The 19376-nt window shown below is 44.3% G+C and overlaps 12 non-coding genes and 13 pseudogenes across 12 annotated transcripts; all 25 read right to left on the reverse strand.

Annotated features, from left to right (window-relative positions):
* Positions 1 to 129: 129 nt before the first annotated feature.
* On the reverse strand, positions 130 to 247 carry LOC140018821 (5S ribosomal RNA; annotated as a pseudogene).
* Positions 248 to 658: 411 nt separating this feature from the next.
* Positions 659 to 777, reverse strand: LOC140020637 (5S ribosomal RNA). The gene has a single exon (XR_011824739.1). It is a non-coding gene; the product is annotated as a 5S ribosomal RNA (ribosomal RNA).
* Positions 778 to 1703: 926 nt separating this feature from the next.
* On the reverse strand, positions 1704 to 1821 carry LOC140018822 (5S ribosomal RNA; annotated as a pseudogene).
* Positions 1822 to 2232: 411 nt separating this feature from the next.
* LOC140020649 (5S ribosomal RNA) lies at positions 2233 to 2351 on the reverse strand. Its single transcript, XR_011824741.1, has one exon. It is a non-coding gene; the product is annotated as a 5S ribosomal RNA (ribosomal RNA).
* A 927-nt stretch (positions 2352 to 3278) lies between these two features.
* LOC140020066 (5S ribosomal RNA) lies at positions 3279 to 3396 on the reverse strand (annotated as a pseudogene).
* Positions 3397 to 4322: 926 nt separating this feature from the next.
* On the reverse strand, positions 4323 to 4440 carry LOC140019676 (5S ribosomal RNA; annotated as a pseudogene).
* A 411-nt stretch (positions 4441 to 4851) lies between these two features.
* On the reverse strand, positions 4852 to 4970 carry LOC140020661 (5S ribosomal RNA). Its single transcript, XR_011824742.1, has one exon. It is a non-coding gene; the product is annotated as a 5S ribosomal RNA (ribosomal RNA).
* Positions 4971 to 5896: 926 nt separating this feature from the next.
* LOC140020068 (5S ribosomal RNA) lies at positions 5897 to 6014 on the reverse strand (annotated as a pseudogene).
* Positions 6015 to 6940: 926 nt separating this feature from the next.
* On the reverse strand, positions 6941 to 7058 carry LOC140018823 (5S ribosomal RNA; annotated as a pseudogene).
* A 411-nt stretch (positions 7059 to 7469) lies between these two features.
* LOC140020672 (5S ribosomal RNA) lies at positions 7470 to 7588 on the reverse strand. The gene has a single exon (XR_011824743.1). It is a non-coding gene; the product is annotated as a 5S ribosomal RNA (ribosomal RNA).
* Positions 7589 to 8516: 928 nt separating this feature from the next.
* On the reverse strand, positions 8517 to 8634 carry LOC140018824 (5S ribosomal RNA; annotated as a pseudogene).
* Positions 8635 to 9045: 411 nt separating this feature from the next.
* Positions 9046 to 9164, reverse strand: LOC140020683 (5S ribosomal RNA). The gene has a single exon (XR_011824744.1). It is a non-coding gene; the product is annotated as a 5S ribosomal RNA (ribosomal RNA).
* Positions 9165 to 10091: 927 nt separating this feature from the next.
* On the reverse strand, positions 10092 to 10209 carry LOC140018825 (5S ribosomal RNA; annotated as a pseudogene).
* A 411-nt stretch (positions 10210 to 10620) lies between these two features.
* LOC140020694 (5S ribosomal RNA) lies at positions 10621 to 10739 on the reverse strand. The gene has a single exon (XR_011824745.1). It is a non-coding gene; the product is annotated as a 5S ribosomal RNA (ribosomal RNA).
* Positions 10740 to 11666: 927 nt separating this feature from the next.
* Positions 11667 to 11784, reverse strand: LOC140020497 (5S ribosomal RNA; annotated as a pseudogene).
* Positions 11785 to 12195: 411 nt separating this feature from the next.
* LOC140020705 (5S ribosomal RNA) lies at positions 12196 to 12314 on the reverse strand. Its single transcript, XR_011824746.1, has one exon. It is a non-coding gene; the product is annotated as a 5S ribosomal RNA (ribosomal RNA).
* Positions 12315 to 13242: 928 nt separating this feature from the next.
* Positions 13243 to 13360, reverse strand: LOC140018826 (5S ribosomal RNA; annotated as a pseudogene).
* Positions 13361 to 13771: 411 nt separating this feature from the next.
* On the reverse strand, positions 13772 to 13890 carry LOC140020716 (5S ribosomal RNA). The gene has a single exon (XR_011824747.1). It is a non-coding gene; the product is annotated as a 5S ribosomal RNA (ribosomal RNA).
* A 927-nt stretch (positions 13891 to 14817) lies between these two features.
* On the reverse strand, positions 14818 to 14935 carry LOC140018828 (5S ribosomal RNA; annotated as a pseudogene).
* Positions 14936 to 15346: 411 nt separating this feature from the next.
* On the reverse strand, positions 15347 to 15465 carry LOC140020727 (5S ribosomal RNA). The gene has a single exon (XR_011824748.1). It is a non-coding gene; the product is annotated as a 5S ribosomal RNA (ribosomal RNA).
* A 411-nt stretch (positions 15466 to 15876) lies between these two features.
* LOC140020738 (5S ribosomal RNA) lies at positions 15877 to 15995 on the reverse strand. The gene has a single exon (XR_011824749.1). It is a non-coding gene; the product is annotated as a 5S ribosomal RNA (ribosomal RNA).
* A 928-nt stretch (positions 15996 to 16923) lies between these two features.
* Positions 16924 to 17041, reverse strand: LOC140018829 (5S ribosomal RNA; annotated as a pseudogene).
* A 411-nt stretch (positions 17042 to 17452) lies between these two features.
* On the reverse strand, positions 17453 to 17571 carry LOC140020750 (5S ribosomal RNA). The gene has a single exon (XR_011824750.1). It is a non-coding gene; the product is annotated as a 5S ribosomal RNA (ribosomal RNA).
* A 928-nt stretch (positions 17572 to 18499) lies between these two features.
* LOC140018830 (5S ribosomal RNA) lies at positions 18500 to 18617 on the reverse strand (annotated as a pseudogene).
* A 411-nt stretch (positions 18618 to 19028) lies between these two features.
* On the reverse strand, positions 19029 to 19147 carry LOC140020762 (5S ribosomal RNA). The gene has a single exon (XR_011824752.1). It is a non-coding gene; the product is annotated as a 5S ribosomal RNA (ribosomal RNA).
* Positions 19148 to 19376: the final 229 nt, after the last annotated feature.

Genomic DNA, 19376 nt, shown 5'->3' on the forward strand with positions numbered 1-19376 from the left:
GGGTCGGAATACTATATTCCGTATCCGACCCGTTTTTTTGTTTGAAAAAACGGATCCGGATCCGGATAACGGAATTAAATCCCTACCCATACCCGAAAAAATTTCAGGGATCCGATCCGGATCCGGGTCTAGACCCGACCCGTTGACAGGCCTAGGGTCACCCATCCTAGTACTACTGTCGCCCAAGCACGCTTAACTTCGGAGTTCTGATGGGATCCGGTGCATTAGTGCTGGTATGATCGCACCCGCCATGTTCCTTTCGCTTTATTCTTTTAAACTGCCACGTCCTGTGAAGCAGTTTGGCTTTTCTGGACCCGAATTCATTCTAAGCGTCAATTCATGAATTTCCTCTCATCCTTTTATTTATTTACTTTTATATTTTTTTCTTGTTGCTTTGCACCTTTTTTTTCCCTCGTCGCACAACTCTCAATTATCCTGAAATTGATCCTTCACGCTTGCGCTTATGCATTTGCGCCGACAACATTGACCGACGATCCGGGCTTCGATCCAGCCGTACCGTTCCTGACTTGTCTCGCGCCTTCAGATCCGCCTTCATGCTTCGATAAGAAGCAAAATATAAAGCAATCGTTCCGACGGAGCTAAATTACTACACCATAAAGAACGAAGGGGAAATTTGGATTTCGAAACAAAAAAGGGAGGGGTGCAACACGAGGACTTCCCAGGGGGTCACCCATCCTAGTACTACTCTCGCCCAAGCACGCTTAACTTCGGAGTTCTGATGGGATCCGGTGCATTAGTGCTGGTATGATCGCACCCGCCATGTTCCTTTCGCTTTATTCTTTTAAACTGCCCCGTCCTGTGAAGCAGTGTGGCTTTTCTGGACACGAATTCATTTTAAGCGTCAATTCAAGAATTTCCCCTCATCCTTTTATTTATTTACTTTTACATTTTTTTCTTGTTGATTTGCACCATTTTTTTTCCCTCGTCGCGCAACTCTCAATTATCCTGAAATTGATCCTTCACGCTTGCGCTTATACATTTGCGCCGACAACTTTGACCGACGATCCGGGCTTCGATCCAGCCGTACCGTTCCTGACTTGTCTCGCGCCTTCAGATCCGCCTTCATGCTTCGATGAGAAGCAAAATATAAAGCAATCGTTCCGACGGAGCTAAATTACTACAGCATAAAGAACGAAGGGGAAATTTGGATTTCGAAACAAAAAAGGGAGGGGTGCAACACGAGGATTTCCCAGGGGGTCACCTAGGGGTGTCAACGGGCCGGGTCCGGGCCGGAATTCATTATTCCGGACCCGGACCCGGATCCGACCCGTTTACCCGACGGGTCTTTTATTCTGTGTTCCGGATCCGGACCCGGCGAGTCTCGGATCCGGGTCGGGTCTACCCGAACAAATTTGCCAAAATTTATAATTTCTAACAAAAAAGAGAAAAAGATATATTTGTAAACTAATTTCTAACTAATGCAAAGAAAAAACCAAATAAGAAAATAAATCAAATTGATTTTACTCAAATACATCATCCTAATCAAATTATATTGATAATATATATTTTTTATAAATTATTAAATCATTTATATCCGGATCCGGGTCTAATACGGGTCGGAATACTATATTCCGTATCCGACCCGTTTTTTTGTTTGAAAAAACGGATCCGGATCCGGATAACGGAATTAAATCCCTACCCATACCCGCAAAAATTTCAGGGATCCGATCCGGATCCGGGTCTAGACCCGACCCGTTGACAGGCCTAGGGTCACCCATCCTAGTACTACTGTCGCCCAAGCACGCTTAACTTCGGAGTTCTGATGGGATCCGGTGCATTAGTGCTGGTATGATCGCACCCGCCATGTTCCTTTCGCTTTATTCTTTTAAACTGCCACGTCCTGTGAAGCAGTTTGGCTTTTCTGGACCCGAATTCATTCTAAGCGTCAATTCATGAATTTCCTCTCATCCTTTTATTTATTTACTTTTATATTTTTTTCTTGTTGCTTTGCACCTTTTTTTTCCCTCGTCGCACAACTCTCAATTATCCTGAAATTGATCCTTCACGCTTGCGCTTATGCATTTGCGCCGACAACATTGACCGACGATCCGGGCTTCGATCCAGCCGTACCGTTCCTGACTTGTCTCGCGCCTTCAGATCCGCCTTCATGCTTCGATAAGAAGCAAAATATAAAGCAATCGTTCCGACGGAGCTAAATTACTACAGCATAAAGAACGAAGGGGAAATTTGGATTTCGAAACAAAAAAGGGAGGGGTGCAACACGAGGACTTCCCAGGGGGTCACCCATCCTAGTACTACTCTCGCCCAAGCACGCTTAACTTCGGAGTTCTGATGGGATCCGGTGCATTAGTGCTGGTATGATCGCACCCGCCATGTTCCTTTCGCTTTATTCTTTTAAACTGCCCCGTCCTGTGAAGCAGTGTGGCTTTTCTGGACACGAATTCATTTTAAGCGTCAATTCAAGAATTTCCCCTCATCCTTTTATTTATTTACTTTTACATTTTTTTCTTGTTGATTTGCACCATTTTTTTTTCCCTCGTCGCGCAACTCTCAATTATCCTGAAATTGATCCTTCACGCTTGCGCTTATACATTTGCGCCGACAACTTTGACCGACGATCCGGGCTTCGATCCAGCCGTACCGTTCCTGACTTGTCTCGCGCCTTCAGATCCGCCTTCATGCTTCGATGAGAAGCAAAATATAAAGCAATCGTTCCGACGGAGCTAAATTACTACAGCATAAAGAACGAAGGGAAAATTTGGATTTCGAAACAAAAAAGGGAGGGGTGCAACACGAGGATTTCCCAGGGGGTCACCTAGGGGTGTCAACGGGCCGGGTCCGGGCCGGAATTCATTATTCCGGACCCGGACCCGGATCCGACCCGTTTACCCGACGGGTCTTTTATTCTGTGTTCCGGATCCGGACCCGGCGAGTCTCGGATCCGGGTCGGGTCTACCCGAACAAATTTGCCAAAATTTATAATTTCTAACAAAAAAGAGAAAAAGATATATTTGTAAACTAATTTCTAACTAATGCAAAGAAAAAACCAAATAAGAAAATAAATCAAATTGATTTTACTCAAATACATCATCCTAATCAAATTATATTGATAATATATATTTTTTACAAATTATTAAATCATTTATATCCGGATCCGGGTCTAATACGGGTCGGAATACTATATTCAGTATCCGACCCGTTTTTTTGTTTGAAAAAACGGATCCGGATCCGGATAACGGAATTAAATCCCTACCCATACCCGCAAAAATTTCAGGGATCCGATCCGGATCCGGGTGTAGACCCAACCCGTTGACCGGCCTAGGGTCACCCATCCTAGTACTACTGTCGCCCAAGCACGCTTAACTTCGAAGTTCTGATGGGATCCGGTGCATTAGTGCTGGTATGATCGCACCCGCCATGTTCCTTTCGCTTTATTCTTTTAAACTGCCCCGTCCTGTGAAGCAGTGTGGCTTTTCTGGACCCGAATTCATTTTAAGCGTCAATTCAAGAATTTCCCCTCATCCTTTTATTTATTTACTTTTACATTTTTTTCTTGTTGATTTGCACCATTTTTTTTCCCTCGTCGCGCAACTCTCAATTATCCTGAAATTGATCCTTCACGCTTGCGCTTATACATTTGCGCCGACAACTTTGACCGACGATCCGGGCTTCGATCCAGCCGTACCGTTCCTGACTTGTCTCGCGCCTTCAGATCCGCCTTCATGCTTCGATGAGAAGCAAAATATAAAGCAATCGTTCCGACGGAGCTAAATTACTACAGCATAAAGAACGAAGGGGAAATTTGGATTTCGAAACAAAAAAGGGAGGGGTGCAACACGAGGATTTCCCAGGGGGTCACCTAGGGGTGTCAACGGGCCGGGTCCGGGCCGGAATTCATTATTCCGGACCCGGACCCGGATCCGACCCGTTTACCCGACGGGTCTTTTATTCTGTGTTCCGGATCCGGACCCGGCGAGTCTCGGATCCGGGTCGGGTCTACCCGAACAAATTTGCCAAAATTTATAATTTCTAACAAAAAAGAGAAAAAGATATATTTGTAAACTAATTTCTAACTAATGCAAATAAAAAACCAAATAAGAAAATAAATCAAATTCATTTTACTCAAATACATGATCCTAATCAAATTATATTGATAATATATATTTTTTATAAATTATTAAATCATTTATATCCGGATCCGGGTCTAATACGGGTCGGAATACTATATTCCGTATCCGACCCGTTTTTTTGTTTGAAAAAACGGATCCGGATACGGATAACGGAATTAAATCCCTACCCATACCCGCAAAAATTTCAGGGATCCGATCCGGATCCGGGTCTAGACCCGACCCGTTGACCGGCCTAGGGTCACCCATCCTAGTACTACTGTCGCCCAAGCACGCTTAACTTCGAAGTTCTGATGGGATCCGGTGCATTAGTGCTGGTATGATCGCACCCGCCATGTTCCTTTCGCTTTATTCTTTTAAACTGCCACGTCCTGTGAAGCAGTTTGGCTTTTCTGGACCCGAATTCATTCTAAGCGTCAATTCATGAATTTCCTCTCATCCTTTTATTTATTTACTTTTATATTTTTTTCTTGTTGCTTTGCACCTTTTTTTTCACTCGTCGCACAACTCTCAATTATCCTGAAATTGATCCTTCACGCTTGCGCTTATACATTTGCGCCGACAACATTGACCGACGATCCGGGCTTCGATCCAGCCGTACCGTTCCTGACTTGTCTCGCGCCTTCAGATCCGCCTTCATGCTTCGATAAGAAGCAAAATAAAAAGCAATCGTTCCGACGGAGCTAAATTACTACAGCATAAAGAACGAAGGGGAAATTTGGATTTCGAAACAAAAAAGGGAGGGGTGCAACACGAGGACTTCCCAGGGGGTCACCCATCCTAGTACTACTCTCGCCCAAGCACGCTTAACTTCGGAGTTCTGATGGGATCCGGTGCATTAGTGCTGGTATGATCGCACCCGCCATGTTCCTTTCGCTTTATTCTTTTAAACTGCCCCGTCCTGTGAAGCAGTGTGGCTTTTCTGGACCCGAATTCATTTTAAGCGTCAATTCAAGAATTTCCCCTCATCCTTTTATTTATTTACTTTTACATTTTTTTCTTGTTGATTTGCACCATTTTTTTTCCCTCGTCGCGCAAGTCTCAATTATCCTGAAATTGATCCTTCACGCTTGCGCTTATACATTTGCGCCGACAACTTTGACCGACGATCCGGGCTTCGATCCAGCCGTACCGTTCCTGACTTGTCTCGCGCCTTCAGATCCGCCTTCATGCTTCGATGAGAAGCAAAATATAAAGCAATCGTTCCGACGGAGCTAAATTACTACAGCATAAAGAACGAAGGGGAAATTTGGATTTCGAAACAAAAAAGGGAGGGGTGCAACACGAGGATTTCCCAGGGGGTCACCTAGGGGTGTCAACGGGCCGGGTCCGGGCCGGAATTCATTATTCCGGACCCGGACCCGGATCCGACCCGTTTACCCGACGGGTCTTTTATTCTGTGTTCCGGATCCGGACCCGGCGAGTCTCGGATCCGGGTCGGGTCTACCCGAACAAATTTGCCAAAATTTATAATTTCTAACAAAAAAGAGAAAAAGATATATTTGTAAACTAATTTCTAACTAATGCAAAGAAAAAACCAAATAAGAAAATAAATCAAATTGATTTTACTCAAATACATCATCCTAATCAAATTATATTGATAATATATATTTTTTACAAATTATTAAATCATTTATATCCGGATCCGGGTCTAATACGGGTCGGAATACTATATTCAGTATCCGACCCGTTTTTTTGTTTGAAAAAACGGATCCGGATCCGGATAACGGAATTAAATCCCTACCCATACCCGCAAAAATTTCAGGGATCCGATCCGGATCCGGGTGTAGACCCAACCCGTTGACCGGCCTAGGGTCACCCATCCTAGTACTACTGTCGCCCAAGCACGCTTAACTTCGAAGTTCTGATGGGATCCGGTGCATTAGTGCTGGTATGATCGCACCCGCCATGTTCCTTTCGCTTTATTCTTTTAAACTGCCCCGTCCTGTGAAGCAGTGTGGCTTTTCTGGACCCGAATTCATTTTAAGCGTCAATTCAAGAATTTCCCCTCATCCTTTTATTTATTTACTTTTACATTTTTTTCTTGTTGATTTGCACCATTTTTTTTCCCTCGTCGCGCAACTCTCAATTATCCTGAAATTGATCCTTCACGCTTGCGCTTATACATTTGCGCCGACAACTTTGACCGACGATCCGGGCTTCGATCCAGCCGTACCGTTCCTGACTTGTCTCGCGCCTTCAGATCCGCCTTCATGCTTCGATGAGAAGCAAAATATAAAGCAATCGTTCCGACGGAGCTAAATTACTACAGCATAAAGAACGAAGGGGAAATTTGGATTTCGAAACAAAAAAGGGAGGGGTGCAACACGAGGATTTCCCAGGGGGTCACCTAGGGGTGTCAACGGGCCGGGTCCGGGCCGGAATTCATTATTCCGGACCCGGACCCGGATCCGACCCGTTTACCCGACGGGTCTTTTATTCTGTGTTCCGGATCCGGACCCGGCGAGTCTCGGATCCGGGTCGGGTCTACCCGAACAAATTTGCCAAAATTTATAATTTCTAACAAAAAAGAGAAAAAGATATATTTGTAAACTAATTTCTAACTAATGCAAAGAAAAAACCAAATAAGAAAATAAATCAAATTGATTTTACTCAAATACATCATCCTAATCAAATTATATTGATAATATATATTTTTTATAAATTATTAAATCATTTATATCCGGATCCGGGTCTAATACGGGTCGGAATACTATATTCCGTATCCGACCCGTTTTTTTGTTTGAAAAAACGGATCCGGATCCGGATAACGGAATTAAATCCCTACCCATACCCGAAAAAATTTCAGGGATCCGATCCGGATCCGGGTCTAGACCCGACCCGTTGACAGGCCTAGGGTCACCCATCCTAGTACTACTGTCGCCCAAGCACGCTTAACTTCGGAGTTCTGATGGGATCCGGTGCATTAGTGCTGGTATGATCGCACCCGCCATGTTCCTTTCGCTTTATTCTTTTAAACTGCCACGTCCTGTGAAGCAGTTTGGCTTTTCTGGACCCGAATTCATTCTAAGCGTCAATTCATGAATTTCCTCTCATCCTTTTATTTATTTACTTTTATATTTTTTTCTTGTTGCTTTGCACCTTTTTTTTCACTCGTCGCACAACTCTCAATTATCCTGAAATTGATCCTTCACGCTTGCGCTTATACATTTGCGCCGACAACATTGACCGACGATCCGGGCTTCGATCCAGCCGTACCGTTCCTGACTTGTCTCGCGCCTTCAGATCCGCCTTCATGCTTCGATAAGAAGCAAAATAAAAAGCAATCGTTCCGACGGAGCTAAATTACTACAGCATAAAGAACGAAGGGGAAATTTGGATTTCGAAACAAAAAAGGGAGGGGTGCAACACGAGGACTTCCCAGGGGGTCACCCATCCTAGTACTACTCTCGCCCAAGCACGCTTAACTTCGGAGTTCTGATGGGATCCGGTGCATTAGTGCTGGTATGATCGCACCCGCCATGTTCCTTTCGCTTTATTCTTTTAAACTGCCCCGTCCTGTGAAGCAGTGTGGCTTTTCTGGACCCGAATTCATTTTAAGCGTCAATTCAAGAATTTCCCCTCATCCTTTTATTTATTTACTTTTACATTTTTTTCTTGTTGATTTGCACCATTTTTTTTTTCCCTCGTCGCGCAACTCTCAATTATCCTGAAATTGATCCTTCACGCTTGCGCTTATACATTTGCGCCGACAACTTTGACCGACGATCCGGGCTTCGATCCAGCCGTACCGTTCCTGACTTGTCTCGCGCCTTCAGATCCGCCTTCATGCTTCGATGAGAAGCAAAATATAAAGCAATCGTTCCGACGGAGCTAAATTACTACAGCATAAAGAACGAAGGGGAAATTTGGATTTCGAAACAAAAAAGGGAGGGGTGCAACACGAGGATTTCCCAGGGGGTCACCTAGGGGTGTCAACGGGCCGGGTCCGGGCCGGAATTCATTATTCCGGACCCGGACCCGGATCCGACCCGTTTACCCGACGGGTCTTTTATTCTGTGTTCCGGATCCGGACCCGGCGAGTCTCGGATCCGGGTCGGGTCTACCCGAACAAATTTGCCAAAATTTATAATTTCTAACAAAAAAGAGAAAAAGATATATTTGTAAACTAATTTCTAACTAATGCAAAGAAAAAACCAAATAAGAAAATAAATCAAATTGATTTTACTCAAATACATCATCCTAATCAAATTATATTGATAATATATATTTTTTATAAATTATTAAATCATTTATATCCGGATCCGGGTCTAATACGGGTCGGAATACTATATTCCGTATCCGACCCGTTTTTTTGTTTGAAAAAACGGATCCGGATCCGGATAACGGAATTAAATCCCTACCCATACCCGAAAAAATTTCAGGGATCCGATCCGGATCCGGGTCTAGACCCGACCCGTTGACAGGCCTAGGGTCACCCATCCTAGTACTACTGTCGCCCAAGCACGCTTAACTTCGGAGTTCTGATGGGATCCGGTGCATTAGTGCTGGTATGATCGCACCCGCCATGTTCCTTTCGCTTTATTCTTTTAAACTGCCACGTCCTGTGAAGCAGTTTGGCTTTTCTGGACCCGAATTCATTCTAAGCGTCAATTCATGAATTTCCTCTCATCCTTTTATTTATTTACTTTTATATTTTTTTCTTGTTGCTTTGCACCTTTTTTTTCCCTCGTCGCACAACTCTCAATTATCCTGAAATTGATCCTTCACGCTTGCGCTTATGCATTTGCGCCGACAACATTGACCGACGATCCGGGCTTCGATCCAGCCGTACCGTTCCTGACTTGTCTCGCGCCTTCAGATCCGCCTTCATGCTTCGATAAGAAGCAAAATATAAAGCAATCGTTCCGACGGAGCTAAATTACTACAGCATAAAGAACGAAGGGGAAATTTGGATTTCGAAACAAAAAAGGGAGGGGTGCAACACGAGGACTTCCCAGGGGGTCACCCATCCTAGTACTACTCTCGCCCAAGCACGCTTAACTTCGGAGTTCTGATGGGATCCGGTGCATTAGTGCTGGTATGATCGCACCCGCCATGTTCCTTTCGCTTTATTCTTTTAAACTGCCCCGTCCTGTGAAGCAGTGTGGCTTTTCTGGACCCGAATTCATTTTAAGCGTCAATTCAAGAATTTCCCCTCATCCTTTTATTTATTTACTTTTACATTTTTTTCTTGTTGATTTGCACCATTTTTTTTTCCCTCGTCGCGCAACTCTCAATTATCCTGAAATTGATCCTTCACGCTTGCGCTTATACATTTGCGCCGACAACTTTGACCGACGATCCGGGCTTCGATCCAGCCGTACCGTTCCTGACTTGTCTCGCGCCTTCAGATCCGCCTTCATGCTTCGATGAGAAGCAAAATATAAAGCAATCGTTCCGACGGAGCTAAATTACTACAGCATAAAGAACGAAGGGGAAATTTGGATTTCGAAACAAAAAAGGGAGGGGTGCAACACGAGGATTTCCCAGGGGGTCACCTAGGGGTGTCAACGGGCCGGGTCCGGGCCGGAATTCATTATTCCGGACCCGGACCCGGATCCGACCCGTTTACCCGACGGGTCTTTTATTCTGTGTTCCGGATCCGGACCCGGCGAGTCTCGGATCCGGGTCGGGTCTACCCGAACAAATTTGCCAAAATTTATAATTTCTAACAAAAAAGAGAAAAAGATATATTTGTAAACTAATTTCTAACTAATGCAAAGAAAAAACCAAATAAGAAAATAAATCAAATTGATTTTACTCAAATACATCATCCTAATCAAATTATATTGATAATATATATTTTTTATAAATTATTAAATCATTTATATCCGGATCCGGGTCTAATACGGGTCGGAATACTATATTCCGTATCCGACCCGTTTTTTTGTTTGAAAAAACGGATCCGGATCCGGATAACGGAATTAAATCCCTACCCATACCCGAAAAAATTTCAGGGATCCGATCCGGATCCGGGTCTAGACCCGACCCGTTGACAGGCCTAGGGTCACCCATCCTAGTACTACTGTCGCCCAAGCACGCTTAACTTCGGAGTTCTGATGGGATCCGGTGCATTAGTGCTGGTATGATCGCACCCGCCATGTTCCTTTCGCTTTATTCTTTTAAACTGCCACGTCCTGTGAAGCAGTTTGGCTTTTCTGGACCCGAATTCATTCTAAGCGTCAATTCATGAATTTCCTCTCATCCTTTTATTTATTTACTTTTATATTTTTTTCTTGTTGCTTTGCACCTTTTTTTTCCCTCGTCGCACAACTCTCAATTATCCTGAAATTGATCCTTCACGCTTGCGCTTATGCATTTGCGCCGACAACATTGACCGACGATCCGGGCTTCGATCCAGCCGTACCGTTCCTGACTTGTCTCGCGCCTTCAGATCCGCCTTCATGCTTCGATAAGAAGCAAAATATAAAGCAATCGTTCCGACGGAGCTAAATTACTACAGCATAAAGAACGAAGGGGAAATTTGGATTTCGAAACAAAAAAGGGAGGGGTGCAACACGAGGACTTCCCAGGGGGTCACCCATCCTAGTACTACTCTCGCCCAAGCACGCTTAACTTCGGAGTTCTGATGGGATCCGGTGCATTAGTGCTGGTATGATCGCACCCGCCATGTTCCTTTCGCTTTATTCTTTTAAACTGCCCCGTCCTGTGAAGCAGTGTGGCTTTTCTGGACCCGAATTCATTTTAAGCGTCAATTCAAGAATTTCCCCTCATCCTTTTATTTATTTACTTTTACATTTTTTTCTTGTTGATTTGCACCATTTTTTTTTCCCTCGTCGCGCAACTCTCAATTATCCTGAAATTGATCCTTCACGCTTGCGCTTATACATTTGCGCCGACAACTTTGACCGACGATCCGGGCTTCGATCCAGCCGTACCGTTCCTGACTTGTCTCGCGCCTTCAGATCCGCCTTCATGCTTCGATGAGAAGCAAAATATAAAGCAATCGTTCCGACGGAGCTAAATTACTACAGCATAAAGAACGAAGGGGAAATTTGGATTTCGAAACAAAAAAGGGAGGGGTGCAACACGAGGATTTCCCAGGGGGTCACCTAGGGGTGTCAACGGGCCGGGTCCGGGCCGGAATTCATTATTCCGGACCCGGACCCGGATCCGACCCGTTTACCCGACGGGTCTTTTATTCTGTGTTCCGGATCCGGACCCGGCGAGTCTCGGATCCGGGTCGGGTCTACCCGAACAAATTTGCCAAAATTTATAATTTCTAACAAAAAAGAGAAAAAGATATATTTGTAAACAAATTTCTAGCTAATGCAAAGAAAAAACCAAATAAGAAAATAAATCAAATTGATTTTACTCAAATACATCATCCTAATCAAATTATATTGATAATATATATTTTTTATAAATTATTAAATCATTTATATCCGGATCCGGGTCTAATACGGGTCGGAATACTATATTCCGTATCCGACCCGTTTTTTTGTTTGAAAAAACGGATCCGGATACGGATAACGGAATTAAATCCCTACCCATACCCGCAAAAATTTCAGGGATCCGATCCGGATCCGGGTCTAGACCCGACCCGTTGACCGGCCTAGGGTCACCCATCCTAGTACTACTGTCGCCCAAGCACGCTTAACTTCGAAGTTCTGATGGGATCCGGTGCATTAGTGCTAGTATGATCGCACCCACCATTTTCCTTTCGCTTTATTCTTTTAAACTGCCACGTCCTGTGAAGCAGTTTGGCTTTTCTGGACCCGAATTCATTCTAAGCGTCAATTCATGAATTTCCTCTCATCCTTTTATTTATTTCCTTTTATATTTTTTTCTTGTTGCTTTGCACCTTTTTTTTCACTCGTCGCACAACTCTCAATTATCCTGAAATTGATCCTTCACGCTTGCGCTTATACATTTGCGCCGACAACATTGACCGACGATCCGGGCTTCGATCCAGCCGTACCGTTCCTGACTTGTCTCGCGCCTTCAGATCCGCCTTCATTCTTCGATAAGAAGCAAAATATAAAGCAATCGTTCCGACGGAGCTAAATTACTACAGCATAAAGAACGAAGGGGAAATTTGGATTTCGAAACAAAAAAGGGAGGGGTGCAACACGAGGACTTCCCAGGGGGTCACCCATCCTAGTACTACTCTCGCCCAAGCACGCTTAACTTCGGAGTTCTGATGGGATCCGGTGCATTAGTGCTGGTATGATCGCACCCGCCATGTTCCTTTCGCTTTATTCTTTTAAACTGCCCCGTCCTGTGAAGCAGTGTGGCTTTTCTGGACCCGAATTCATTTTAAGCGTCAATTCAAGAATTTCCCCTCATCCTTTTATTTATTTACTTTTACATTTTTTTCTTGTTGATTTGCACCATTTTTTTTTTCCCTCGTCGCGCAACTCTCAATTATCCTGAAATTGATCCTTCACGCTTGCGCTTATACATTTGCGCCGACAACTTTGACCGACGATCCGGGCTTCGATCCAGCCGTACCGTTCCTGACTTGTCTCGCGCCTTCAGATCCGCCTTCATGCTTCGATGAGAAGCAAAATATAAAGCAATCGTTCCGACGGAGCTAAATTACTACAGCATAAAGAACGAAGGGGAAATTTGGATTTCGAAACAAAAAAGGGAGGGGTGCAACACGAGGATTTCCCAGGGGGTCACCTAGGGGTGTCAACGGGCCGGGTCCGGGCCGGAATTCATTATTCCGGACCCGGACCCGGATCCGACCCGTTTACCCGACGGGTCTTTTATTCTGTGTTCCGGATCCGGACCCGGCGAGTCTCGGATCCGGGTCGGGTCTACCCGAACAAATTTGCCAAAATTTATAATTTCTAACAAAAAAGAGAAAAAGATATATTTGTAAACTAATTTCTAGCTAATGCAAAGAAAAAACCAAATAAGAAAATAAATCAAATTGATTTTACTCAAATACATCATCCTAATCAAATTATATTGATAATATATATTTTTTATAAATTATTAAATCATTTATATCCGGATCCGGGTCTAATACGGGTCGGAATACTATATTCCGTATCCGACCCGTTTTTTTGTTTGAAAAAACGGATCCGGATCCGGATAACGGAATTAAATCCCTACCCATACCCGAAAAAATTTCAGGGATCCGATCCGGATCCGGGTCTAGACCCGACCCGTTGACAGGCCTAGGGTCACCCATCCTAGTACTACTGTCGCCCAAGCACGCTTAACTTCGGAGTTCTGATGGGATCCGGTGCATTAGTGCTGGTATGATCGCACCCGCCATGTTCCTTTCGCTTTATTCTTTTAAACTGCCACGTCCTATGAAGCAGTTTGGCTTTTCTGGACCCGAATTCATTCTAAGCGTCAATTCATGAATTTCCTCTCATCCTTTTATTTATTTACTTTTATATTTTTTTCTTGTTGCTTTGCACCTTTTTTTTCCCTCGTCGCACAACTCTCAATTATCCTGAAATTGATCCTTCACGCTTGCGCTTATGCATTTGCGCCGACAACTTTGACCGACGATCCGGGCTTCGATCCAGCCGTACCGTTCCTGACTTGTCTCGCGCCTTCAGATCCGCCTTCATGCTTCGATAAGAAGCAAAATATAAAGCAATCGTTCCGACGGAGCTAAATTACTACAGCATAAAGAACGAAGGGGAAATTTGGATTTCGAAACAAAAAAGGGAGGGGTGCAACACGAGGACTTCCCAGGGGGTCACCCATCCTAGTACTACTCTCGCCCAAGCACGCTTAACTTCGGAGTTCTGATGGGATCCGGTGCATTAGTGCTGGTATGATCGCACCCGCCATGTTCCTTTCGCTTTATTCTTTTAAACTGCCCCGTCCTGTGAAGCAGTGTGGCTTTTCTGGACCCGAATTCATTTTAAGCGTCAATTCAAGAATTTCCCCTCATCCTTTTATTTATTTACTTTTACATTTTTTTCTTGTTGATTTGCACCATTTTTTTTTCCCTCGTCGCGCAACTCTCAATTATCCTGAAATTGATCCTTCACGCTTGCGCTTATACATTTGCGCCGACAACTTTGACCGACGATCCGGGCTTCGATCCAGCCGTACCGTTCCTGACTTGTCTCGCGCCTTCAGATCCGCCTTCATGCTTCGATGAGAAGCAAAATATAAAGCAATCGTTCCGACGGAGCTAAATTACTACAGCATAAAGAACGAAGGGGAAATTTGGATTTCGAAACAAAAAAGGGAGGGGTGCAACACGAGGATTTCCCAGGGGGTCACCTAGGGGTGTCAACGGGCCGGGTCCGGGCCGGAATTCATTATTCCGGACCCGGACCCGGATCCGACCCGTTTACCCGACGGGTCTTTTATTCTGTGTTCCGGATCCGGACCCGGCGAGTCTCGGATCCGGGTCGGGTCTACCCGAACAAATTTGCCAAAATTTATAATTTCTAACAAAAAAGAGAAAAAGATATATTTGTAAACAAATTTCTAGCTAATGCAAAGAAAAAACCAAATAAGAAAATAAATCAAATTGATTTTACTCAAATACATCATCCTAATCAAATTATATTGATAATATATATTTTTTATAAATTATTAAATCATTTATATCCGGATCCGGGTATAATACGGGTCGGAATACTATATTCCGTATCCGACCCGTTTTTTTGTTTGAAAAAACGGATCCGGATCCGGATAACGGAATTAAATCCCTACCCATACCCGAAAAAATTTCAGGGATCCGATCCGGATCCGGGTCTAGACCCGACCCGTTGACAGGCCTAGGGTCACCCATCCTAGTACTACTGTCGCCCAAGCACGCTTAACTTCGGAGTTCTGATGGGATCCGGTGCATTAGTGCTGGTATGATCGCACCCGCCATGTTCCTTTCGCTTTATTCTTTTAAACTGCCACGTCCTGTGAAGCAGTTTGGCTTTTCTGGACCCGAATTCATTCTAAGCGTCAATTCATGAATTTCCTCTCATCCTTTTATTTATTTACTTTTATATTTTTTTCTTGTTGCTTTGCACCTTTTTTTTCCCTCGTCGCACAACTCTCAATTATCCTGAAATTGATCCTTCACGCTTGCGCTTATGCATTTGCGCCGACAACTTTGACCGACGATCCGGGCTTCGATCCAGCCGTACCGTTCCTGACTTGTCTCGCGCCTTCAGATCCGCCTTCATGCTTCGATAAGAAGCAAAATATAAAGCAATCGTTCCGACGGAGCTAAATTACTACAGCATAAAGAACGAAGGGGAAATTTGGATTTCGAAACAAAAAAGGGAGGGGTGCAACACGAGGACTTCCCAGGGGGTCACCCATCCTAGTACTACTCTCGCCCAAGCACGCTTAACTTCGGAGTTCTGATGGGATCCGGTGCATTAGTGCTGGTATGATCGCACCCGCCATGTTCCTTTCGCTTTATTCTTTTAAACTGCCCCGTCCTGTGAAGCAGTGTGGCTTTTCTGGACCCGAATTCATTTTAAGCGTCAATTCAAGAATTTCCCCTCATCCTTTTATTTATTTACTTTTACATTTTTTTCTTGTTGCTTTGCACCATTTTTTTCACTCGTCGCACAACTCTCAATTATCCTGAAATTGATCCTTCACGCTTGCGCTTATACATTTGCGCCGACAACATTGACCGACGATCCGGGCTTCGATCCAGCCGTACCGTTCCTGACTTGTCTCGCGCCTTCAGATCCGCCTTCATGCTTCGATAAGAAGCAAAATAAAAAGCAATCGTTCCGACGGAGCTAAATTACTACAGCATAAAGAACGAAGGGGAAATTTGGATTTCGAAACAAAAAAGGGAGGGGTGCAACACGAGGACTTCCCAGGGGGTCACCCATCCTAGTACTACTCTCGCCCAAGCACGCTTAACTTCGGAGTTCTGATGGGATCCGGTGCATTAGTGCTGGTATGATCGCACCCGCCATGTTCCTTTCGCTTTATTCTTTTAAACTGCCCCGTCCTGTGAAGCAGTGTGGCTTTTCTGGACCCGAATTCATTTTAAGCGTCAATTCAAGAATTTCCCCTCATCCTTTTATTTATTTACTTTTACATTTTTTTCTTGTTGATTTGCACCATTTTTTTTTTCCCTCGTCGCGCAACTCTCAATTATCCTGAAATTGATCCTTCACGCTTGCGCTTATACATTTGCGCCGACAACTTTGACCGACGATCCGGGCTTCGATCCAGCCGTACCGTTCCTGACTTGTCTCGCGCCTTCAGATCCGCCTTCATGCTTCGATGAGAAGCAAAATATAAAGCAATCGTTCCGACGGAGCTAAATTACTACAGCATAAAGAACGAAGGGGAAATTTGGATTTCGAAACAAAAAAGGGAGGGGTGCAACACGAGGATTTCCCAGGGGGTCACCTAGGGGTGTCAACGGGCCGGGTCCGGGCCGGAATTCATTATTCCGGACCCGGACCCGGATCCGACCCGTTTACCCGACGGGTCTTTTATTCTGTGTTCCGGATCCGGACCCGGCGAGTCTCGGATCCGGGTCGGGTCTACCCGAACAAATTTGCCAAAATTTATAATTTCTAACAAAAAAGAGAAAAAGATATATTTGTAAACTAATTTCTAACTAATGCAAAGAAAAAACCAAATAAGAAAATAAATCAAATTGATTTTACTCAAATACATCATCCTAATCAAATTATATTGATAATATATATTTTTTATAAATTATTAAATCATTTATATCCGGATCCGGGTCTAATACGGGTCGGAATACTATATTCCGTATCCGACCCGTTTTTTTGTTTGAAAAAACGGATCCGGATCCGGATAACGGAATTAAATCCCTACCCATACCCGAAAAAATTTCAGGGATCCGATCCGGATCAGGGTCTAGACCCGACCCGTTGACAGGCCTAGGGTCACCCATCCTAGTACTACTGTCGCCCAAGCACGCTTAACTTCGGAGTTCTGATGGGATCCGGTGCATTAGTGCTGGTATGATCGCACCCGCCATGTTCCTTTCGCTTTATTCTTTTAAACTGCCACGTCCTGCGAAGCAGTTTGGCTTTTCTGGACCCGAATTCATTCTAAGCGTCAATTCATGAATTTCCTCTCATCCTTTTATTTATTTACTTTTATATTTTTTTCTTGTTGCTTTGCACCTTTTTTTTCCCTCGTCGCACAACTCTCAATTATCCTGAAATTGATCCTTCACGCTTGCGCTTATGCATTTGCGCCGACAACATTGACCGACGATCCGGGCTTCGATCCAGCCGTACCGTTCCTGACTTGTCTCGCGCCTTCAGATCCGCCTTCATGCTTCGATAAGAAGCAAAATAAAAAGCAATCGTTCCGACGGAGCTAAATTACTACAGCATAAAGAACGAAGGGGAAATTTGGATTTCGAAACAAAAAAGGGAGGGGTGCAACACGAGGACTTCCCAGGGGGTCACCCATCCTAGTACTACTCTCGCCCAAGCACGCTTAACTTCGGAGTTCTGATGGGATCCGGTGCATTAGTGCTGGTATGATCGCACCCGCCATGTTCCTTTCGCTTTATTCTTTTAAACTGCCCCGTCCTGTGAAGCAGTGTGGCTTTTCTGGACCCGAATTCATTTTAAGCGTCAATTCAAGAATTTCCCCTCATCCTTTTATTTATTTACTTTTACATTTTTTTCTTGTTGATTTGCACCATTTTTTTTTTCCCTCGTCGCGCAACTCTCAATTATCCTGAAATTGATCCTTCACGCTTGCGCTTATACATTTGCGCCGACAACTTTGACCGACGATCCGGGCTTCGATCCAGCCGTACCGTTCCTGACTTGTCTCGCGCCTTCAGATCCGCCTTCATGCTTCGATGAGAAGCAAAATATAAAGCAATCGTTCCGACGGAGCTAAATTACTACAGCATAAAGAACGAAGGGGAAATTTGGATTTCGAAACAAAAAAGGGAGGGGTGCAACACGAGGATTTCCCAGGGGGTCACCTAGGGGTGTCAACGGGCCGGGTCCGGGCCGGAATTCATTATTCCGGACCCGGACCCGGATCCGACCCGTTTACCCGACGGGTCTTTTATTCTGTGTTCCGGATCCGGACCCGGCGAGTCTCGGATCCGGGTCGGGTCTACCCGAACAAATTTGCCAAAATTTATAATTTCTAACAAAAAAGAGAAAAAGATATATTTGTAAACTAATTTCTAACTAATGCAAAGAAAAAACCAAATAAGAAAATAAATCAAATTGATTTTACTCAAATACATCATCCTAATCAAATTATATTGATAATATATATTTTTTATAAATTATTAAATCATTTATATCCGGATCCGGGTCTAATACGGGTCGGAATACTATATTCCGTATCCGACCCGTTTTTTTGTTTGAAAAAACGGATCCGGATCCGGATAACGGAATTAAATCCCTACCCATACCCGAAAAAATTTCAGGGATCCGATCCGGATCAGGGTCTAGACCCGACCCGTTGACAGGCCTAGGGTCACCCATCCTAGTACTACTGTCGCCCAAGCACGCTTAACTTCGGAGTTCTGATGGGATCCGGTGCATTAGTGCTGGTATGATCGCACCCGCCATGTTCCTTTCGCTTTATTCTTTTAAACTGCCACGTCCTGTGAAGCAGTTTGGCTTTTCTGGACCCGAATTCATTCTAAGCGTCAATTCATGAATTTCCTCTCATCCTTTTATTTATTTACTTTTATATTTTTTTCTTGTTGCTTTGCACCTTTTTTTTCCCTCGTCGCACAACTCTCAATTATCCTGAAATTGATCCTTCACGCTTGCGCTTATGCATTTGCGCCGACAACATTGACCGACGATCCGGGCTTCGATCCAGCCGTACCGTTCCTGACTTGTCTCGCGCCTTCAGATCCGCCTTCATGCTTCGATAAGAAGCAAAATATAAAGCAATCGTTCCGACGGAGCTAAATTACTACAGCATAAAGAACGAAGGGGAAATTTGGATTTCGAAACAAAAAAGGGAGGGGTGCAACACGAGGACTTCCCAGGGGGTCACCCATCCTAGTACTACTCTCGCCCAAGCACGCTTAACTTCGGAGTTCTGATGGGATCCGGTGCATTAGTGCTGGTATGATCGCACCCGCCATGTTCCTTTCGCTTTATTCTTTTAAACTGCCCCGTCCTGTGAAGCAGTGTGGCTTTTCTGGACACGAATTCATTTTAAGCGTCAATTCAAGAATTTCCCCTCATCCTTTTATTTATTTACTTTTACATTTTTTTCTTGTTGATTTGCACCATTTTTTTTTCCCTCGTCGCGCAACTCTCAATTATCCTGAAATTGATCCTTCACGCTTGCGCTTATACATTTGCG

This window comes from Coffea arabica, chromosome 11c (genome assembly GCF_036785885.1).
Source record: "Coffea arabica cultivar ET-39 chromosome 11c, Coffea Arabica ET-39 HiFi, whole genome shotgun sequence".
NCBI lineage: Eukaryota > Viridiplantae > Streptophyta > Magnoliopsida > Gentianales > Rubiaceae > Coffea > Coffea arabica.